The sequence below is a fragment of the Canis lupus genome, chromosome 5 (genome assembly GCF_003254725.2).
Source record: "Canis lupus dingo isolate Sandy chromosome 5, ASM325472v2, whole genome shotgun sequence".
Taxonomy (NCBI): domain Eukaryota; kingdom Metazoa; phylum Chordata; class Mammalia; order Carnivora; family Canidae; genus Canis; species Canis lupus.
The window spans coordinates 38,402,111-38,409,633 of record NC_064247.1 but is presented as its reverse complement, the minus strand read 5'-3'; the positions used below and the strand labels follow the sequence as shown (position 1 = coordinate 38,409,633).

General features: G+C 41.0%; 1 non-coding gene across 1 annotated transcript; it reads left to right on the top strand.

The window, feature by feature from the left end:
* Positions 1-1,287: 1,287 nt before the first annotated feature.
* LOC112647665 (U6 spliceosomal RNA) lies at positions 1,288-1,390 on the top strand. Its single transcript, XR_003128415.1, has one exon. It is a non-coding gene; the product is annotated as a U6 spliceosomal RNA (small nuclear RNA).
* Positions 1,391-7,523: the final 6,133 nt, after the last annotated feature.

Sequence of the window (7,523 nt, the reverse complement as noted above, 5' to 3'; positions counted from 1 at the left end):
AGAACAAGAACAAGAACTACTACTGATATGGATAGAAATGTGGGATCCAAAAGCCATCTGTTTCTTTGTGTGGGTTTTTTAAAGCAGAAGAGACATTAAGGATGTTTAAAAGAAAACCAAAAACACTGGGATGGTGCAAGGTGAAAAGGAGAATCTTAACATATGAAAGAAACTAGAATAGTCAGAAAGGTGTGTGCAACCTACAGGAAGAGGTACCAGAGCCCATGGTACTGAGGGAAGAATGATGACCTGGATACCATTGGGTTGAGGTTATGTTTCTCATACCAGAAACCAATAGGCATTTCTGTCTGATGGTTTTTATTGTTATCTCTAAAGCTTCTAGATTGAATCGCTACACTCTTTCCCCTTGAGGGAAAAAATTGAACCAACAGCCCTCTGTGGTTTCCCTCTGAAAAATCTTTGAACATGGTTTAAATTGCATATGTGTTGAATTGTCTGATCTTGAGAATCTCAGACCCTTAGATGCAGAAATTGATGATCTTATCGGATCCCTTCATTTCAATTCGTTCCCTGAATATGTATTGGGCACTCACTCTGCCAGACACTCTGCCAATCACTGGGGATTCAAAGATAAACAAGAGAGCTTCTGACCTTGAAAAGGTAATGGAATAAAAATATTTATGCAATTAACTATAATAAAGTTGCAAGTGCTACAGCTAAACAAAACTAGACGTTTCCGGAGGAGGGAGCTAGTTCATTCCAGGGCCAAGAAAATGATCCAGGTCTCTAGACTCCAAATAGAATGTCTTCCTCACTATCCATATATAATATTACTCTTATTATTCCACAAAAAAAGATTTGCTGTGTAAATCTATTTGTTTAACCCACAAAGATAATATAATCTTTCAGCCTTCTTGTTAATGTACTACCATCACTAATCCAAGATCAACACTCATATATACTATTGGCTGAGAACTCTATGATTTGGATTCTGGTATAAACCACTCATTTCCCTTTAAACATTAGTTTGAAAACCATTAAACAGTAGATGGCCATCACCCCACATTCATTATTCACTAGAACAATTCTACGTAGCTGTGTCTATATAAGGCCACAGAACCAACCACAATTTTGTTAGTACATTTATTTTTTTTTGTTACTGCCTCTGTCATAATTCTAACCTACTAGTAACCAAAACATTTGCCTGCTTTTTAGTTTCATGTCTTTAAACCTCTAGGCTAAATCTATACTAATGAGTAAGAGGCAAAATTTTAGTCCCTGACATTCTGGCATTATATGAAGTCAAATAGACACTAAAATCAGCACACGCTTCGGCAGCACATATACGAAAATCAAAATGATGCAGAAAAGATTGGCATGGTCCCTGCCCAAGGATGACATACGTTAAAATGAATTCTTACCTTCTTTTGTTATTTCAGAAATTTGTTAAATATTTACAGAAGACCCACAATTGTCTGGGGCAAGACCAAGTGCATCAGGGGTGAAATAAACAAGATGGTTTTGGTTCTCTAGGAGATCATCATATACATCCAGAGAATCAATTTTGGGCCTTTCCAAACCCTCAATTTTGATTTGAAACCCCCACCTTGGAGTGGGGAAATAAAACTTTCTAGAATAAAGACTAACAATGAAATTCATCACGTCCAGATTCACTTATGTGACAATGATTCAGAAATGTCAAAGTTCCTAACTCATCCATTCTCTTAGTTTTCTTTTGCTCTGGAAGGGGTAGAGGGAAGCTGCTCTACAGTTTGCTTCCCTCGGACAAGAAGAAGAATATGATGAGTGAACAAGTTATGGATCTGTTCATCTGTTTCCTCCACAAATAACCCTCCACCTGCCAACTCAAAGGCGTCACACCAAGTACCCTGGGACAAATATAACGGTGAAGATGTCATTGAGAGCTAACCAATCTTGTGGAGAAGACAATGATACAAAAAACATTGAGTGATGAAATTTATGTGAAACAGGCATGTACACGACATGCTGTGGAAAATCTGCAAAAGGTCAGATTGCCTCAGACCAGTGGATTGAGGGAAGCTCCTCAGTAGTGTTTAAGGATGAACAGGATTTAGATGCTTGGGGAAGAAGGGGAAGACAGTCCAGGCTACAGCTTCTGTCTTTGCAGGAGTTACAAAAACTGGAAGTTATGTGGCACATACCACTGCATAAACCCAGATAAGAATTCCACTTTTCTTTTCTTTTCTTTTTCTTTTTTTTCCATTTGGGAACCACTGAAATGTGCCCACACAGAGGAATGGATTTTGGAATAATTTGTTGTAGCAAATTAGAACCACAGACTCCCTCTAAATTTTCCCCTCCTGGATGTTATGATTGAGGCCTTTCTCAACATCCAAGCAGACAGGAAGGGAAATCTTGGAGGCCACAGCTCTCTGCAGCATGCCCAGGGCTTTGCCTGGGATGAAAATGGAGGCAGGAGCCTTGAAAGGAGAGCACGGCTTCTGGGGGAGCTGGAGGAGAAGGCTTGATGCTAAGTGCAAAGCATACGACCCTCACCTGAGTTATGTTTCAGTTGGGACCCAACACCAGGCAACCTTAATTGCCCAGGCCTGGTTCCCAAAACAGAGGTGAGGAGAGAAACACAGCCATGCATCTTACTTGGGAGAAAAGGCAACAAACCAAAAAAAAAAAAAAAAAAGATTAATTTTTTGAAAGCCAAGCGCTAATCCGACAGTGGTTTTTCAAGAGTGCCTCGAGCATTAGTAGGTCATTAAATCTTTGTTAACAGGCCAGGAAAAAAAAATGTAAAAGGAGGGAAAAAAGCGGTCATGGTTCTGTTTAAGTTTACCCGGCATGGAAATTTCATCAAATCACAGAATGGCAGGGATGAAAGGATCCACAGGACCCCCAACCAAGGCTTAGATGCCCCTCAACAGCATCCCAGGACAATGTTCCGTTTGCTCTCATCTCCTGTGATGAATGCAATTCACCAGAAATTGAATTTGGGTTTTACTTTTATAATTTGGGAGTGTAAAAATCTAATCTGTCATCCAGTACCAGTTGACTTTCGGAAACGTGAAAATTGCCTTTACGATACTTCTGAATCTTCCTTTCTTCAGGTTATTCCTTAGGTACCATGGTTTTCTCAACATCTCCTCAGATGGCATGATCGGCAGCTCTGAGAAGTCTTCACTAACTGCAGTCTTTCCCTCCTCTAAAAGATGTCCAGTTGGGCCACATGCCCGCCCCCCTGCCTTGCATTGTGGCCTGAGAAGAGCATGAAATATTTCAAGGATAATCTGACAACATGGAAAAGAAGGTCACTATTACCTCCAGTTTTTATATATGCCATTTCATTTAAAGTAACAAAAAATATTAATCAGGAAAGCAACCCTTTTTGTCAGTACTTTTAAATTTGTGTCTTGAAATCATCAATCAAATCAATGTTAGTTTGCATCAAGTGAAGGCAAACAAAATTGATATAAAATACACCCATTTGTAAACTACTAGTTTGACTTGAAACTGAGGAGTCCACATGGATGCGTGCATGCGTGCACATACATGCACAATCTCCGTATCAAGTGTTCCTATCCCAAGGATCCCCTCTTGACTCACCTGTTTAGAGGCCTTAGGACCCAGCCTGACCTGAGAAAAAGTAAGGAGGAGAATTCCCTGTGCCAATTTCACAAGTAGAGATTGAGGATAGTGTGTAGAAGGTATGACTGTCACAGTGATAAACTTAGAAAAAAAATGAGGAATAAGGTAACTCTTAATTTCTCTATAATTGAACTTCACAAAGCTAGGAAAGCCCCATTCTGATGCTGGTAGAAAATGGGAACTTTTCATCTCAAGATAAACTCTTCTAGACTATGTATAATCTTTTTGGATAAACACTTGGTCCGGCCAGGATTTTCCTCCACCATCTCTGGCAGTGATCTGGAGTCAGTTTTTGGTGGGAGGGGATGTCTCAGTCTATCTAGAATTCCATGCTGATGTGGCTCTTTTGATCTGAGCTTTGCAAATGCCCTCCTCTGGACCCACTGTTGAGTGTCTACACCTGTCTCTCTGGCTCCAGGTCCATTTTGTGTTACCACATCCCAGCCTCATCCCATCTCATCTCCTGACCTGCCACCTCCTCTGTTATGCCCCTCCAAGAGGTGGCATGAAACTCTCATGTTCCCATCTTGCACCCCAGTGAGGTCATGGGGAACCTAGAGGAGGGAATTTACATTGGGTGCTGTCTTCCTAAATAAGCTGTGCCACATCATCATTTCTGTTTCATAAGCTCAGAGAAGGGGAAGCCTAGTAGGCTCTTGGCTTTCATAGACTTGATCTGAAATGTAAGGGGAGTTCTAAAATTTTAGGAGTTCTAAAATCCTCCCAGGACTCTCGGTTCTCCTCTGGGGCTTGATTTGGCAGAAGTTTGTATGTGGCTCCTTTTCAGGAACTGACTAGCATCACTGCCAATAGTGTCCTCCTCCACCTCTCCCCTACTGCCCACAGCTACCCTGGATCTGCTTTGGGTTTGGAAAAGTTTTCTTATATCACTGTGCACTGTGGTTTAAGACAGTAACTCTATCCTCCAAGTCCGCCAGATCCTGAGTCTTTTAGGGCTCAAGAATCTCTCTCTTAAAAAGCCCAGCTCTTGCCACAGGAAATCCCAGCTTCCAAGACCATGTCTCTATTGCTAATTTTTATAAACATGCAGAAATTGAACTGCCTTCCTTTGCTGGTGTGTGTCTGGCTCTACCATGTGGGAATGAGGCCTTTAACAAGAGCAGAGGGGGTCCTGAGACAACATGACAATTGCAGGAGGGAAAGACCTCAGTCATTGTCTGGGGATTTTACATCTCCATGCTTATGTCATTAAATGCTGATTTATGGACTCAGGAACATGGGGTCCACATTCAGTTACCTATCTCATAACAAAATGTCATAGTTTATGAGTTAATTAGTGAGGGAATTATTCAAGGTCCTGGTGGGAAACATTTACCTCAGATGGTTCAGACCAGATTGTTTAATGAAGGACTAGTTATAGAGATATGAACAGGGTGGAGGAGACCAGTAAGGGGCGTCGAGGCACCCAGAGACTAGCAACAGTGGGGGTCATTCATATCCCAGGGCTGAAGAAGCAACAGGAGAAGGGTGGAGGGTACTCAGAACTGGGAGAGCTGGAGCCGTGGAGGAGGAGCCATCCCAGAGGAGCTGTGGTTAGGGAGAGACTCTATCAATCACTCCAGAACCTGAACACAAAGCAGGGAGTGGGCAGAGAAGAAATTCATTGACCTTGCTTTTCTCTTGTCCTCCCACTTCCTCTCCTTCTGTGGACCAGGTGTCACCAGGTGAGCAAGCCCAGGTATGATCCTTAGGGCTCAGGAAAGGTACACACTAGGACTTGGCAGGAGATGGTATGAAAGGAGAATAACTGGTTAACATAACATTCAACATGCCATTTAAAATCCCTTGCCTTCCTTCTCCTACTTACCACTGAGTTAATCTAAATGGCTCAAGAAGAAAGGCTGGGAATAGTCACTGCTGAGCCTTTTTTTTTTTTTTTTTTTTTCAGAGAGTCTTATAGGGCTTCTTAACCTTTTTTAGTAGGTTACTACCACCTAGAGAATTTCAATACATATATTTTTTAAATAAAATATGTATATATATTTGGCCAAATTCTGAGAAAGATGCACTTGCCACACCAGATCTATATGATGTCAGAGAGTTCACGTAGCCTTTAAAGCCCACCTATGAGTCCCCCATGGCCCCTGGATCCAACTTTAAGGACCTTTGCTTCAACTGAACTAGTATTTCAGAAACTTTTTATCAAAGAGCTTGAGGTTCTGAGCACAGGGAACAGGAACATCTTTGTTCCTGAGAACCCTTAGCTGGATGAATAAATTTCCCTGGTGCCTTCTTAAGGTTAGACAGAGAAGAGAGTGATTGAAAGTGAAAGAATGTTAACCTTAAAAAAAAAAAAAGATAAAACCAAGACTACAGTTCTATTCAACAGGGATTGCCTGCTTCCTGTGTACTGAGAGCTACAGAAGCAAAGAGCACGCTTGAGTAAAGAATAGCCAAAGGGAAAAGGAGAAAAAAGCCCAAAAAACAGAACAGAAAGGTGTAGGGGAGAACATAAAGTCATATCCTCTAATCCTTGACCACTCTCACACATGGGGACTTGGAGACTTAACTGAGAGAGGATGGAGAGTAGGACTTGGATTGTTGGATTTTATCATGCAGAAGACTACCAAGTCTTATTTGCTGACGTATCTTTCCTTAAATCTTTGTACATACCCTTTTTGTTGTTGTTGTTGTATAAATTCATTGCAGAGGCCAGTTCTTTGAACCCGTCCTTCATAGCCCTCGATGGTTTACCCACATCTTCCCTTTCAAATTCTCCTCTTCCCACATCTTCCCCCAGCACAACTCAGTCCTTTCCCCAAGAGAGCATCCTGTTCCTTCTCAATTGCCTGGCCTTATTTCTGCAGGTCCCTTTTCCTAGTATACCCTTCCCTGTCCCTTCTCACTCATCCCTATCCTCCTGATATATATGTGTCAGTATCTATCAGGTTCCCATGTCATGGCTACCTCTATAAAATTATTTTATTTAGAAATAAATAAAAAGACATTTTTTAATTCTTATGTTTTTATAATTCTTTTTTATATTCATTTTTTATAATTCTTATAATTATAAGAGAAGAAGCAGATATGCCATCTCTCCTTCTAGGTAATCACAATTATCTGTATAACATGCTACAGCTTACAAAACATTTGCATACACATTATATATTCATATATATTATCACTGAGCGTGATTCCCTAACATCAATATGATTGGCTAACCCTGACTGTTTCAGAATGGGCATGTGACCCAATTCTGGGCTGTGAGAAAAAAAATGAAGAGTTGGCTACAATGTGCCTGGGACGAGTATCCTCACTTCCAAGGAGACATAAGAAGATAAGACCTCTCTTAGGGCAGTGTGTGTGTGTGTGTGTGTGTGTGTGTGTGTGTGTGTGTGTGAGATGCCTAGAACTCCGACAGCCATCTTGTTCTCAGCTTGGAGAAGAAGCCAACACCAGGGATGCCAGCCCCTTGGCATCTCAGGATATGATAAGTTTGGTATCAACCAATCCTGACATCAATCAATCTCAATGCCCACTCCACCTCTGGACTTACCGTTATGCTATAAACTAAATATCTGTATTGCTTCAGCAGTTTGAGTCAGAATATCTCTGTTTACAGCAGAAAGTATCCTAACTATATATACTTAGCTTTGTAATTTTTTTCTTAATTATGGTGGAAAAATAGAAAGATGGTAGCCCTAAAACACAGGCAACAGAAACAAAAGTAAAGTGGGACTGCATTTAACTAGAAAGCTTCTGCAACATTCTACAACAACACAACAAAAGAGAGTGGAAAGGAGACCTAGGGAATAGGAGAAAATATTTTCAAACCATAAATCTAATAAAGAGCTAATCTCCCAAGTAAATAAGAAACCCCTGTAACTCAATAACAACAACAACCCCCCTCCCCCCAGTAACCCGAAGATGAGGAAAAATTGGAATCCTTGCACACTATTGGT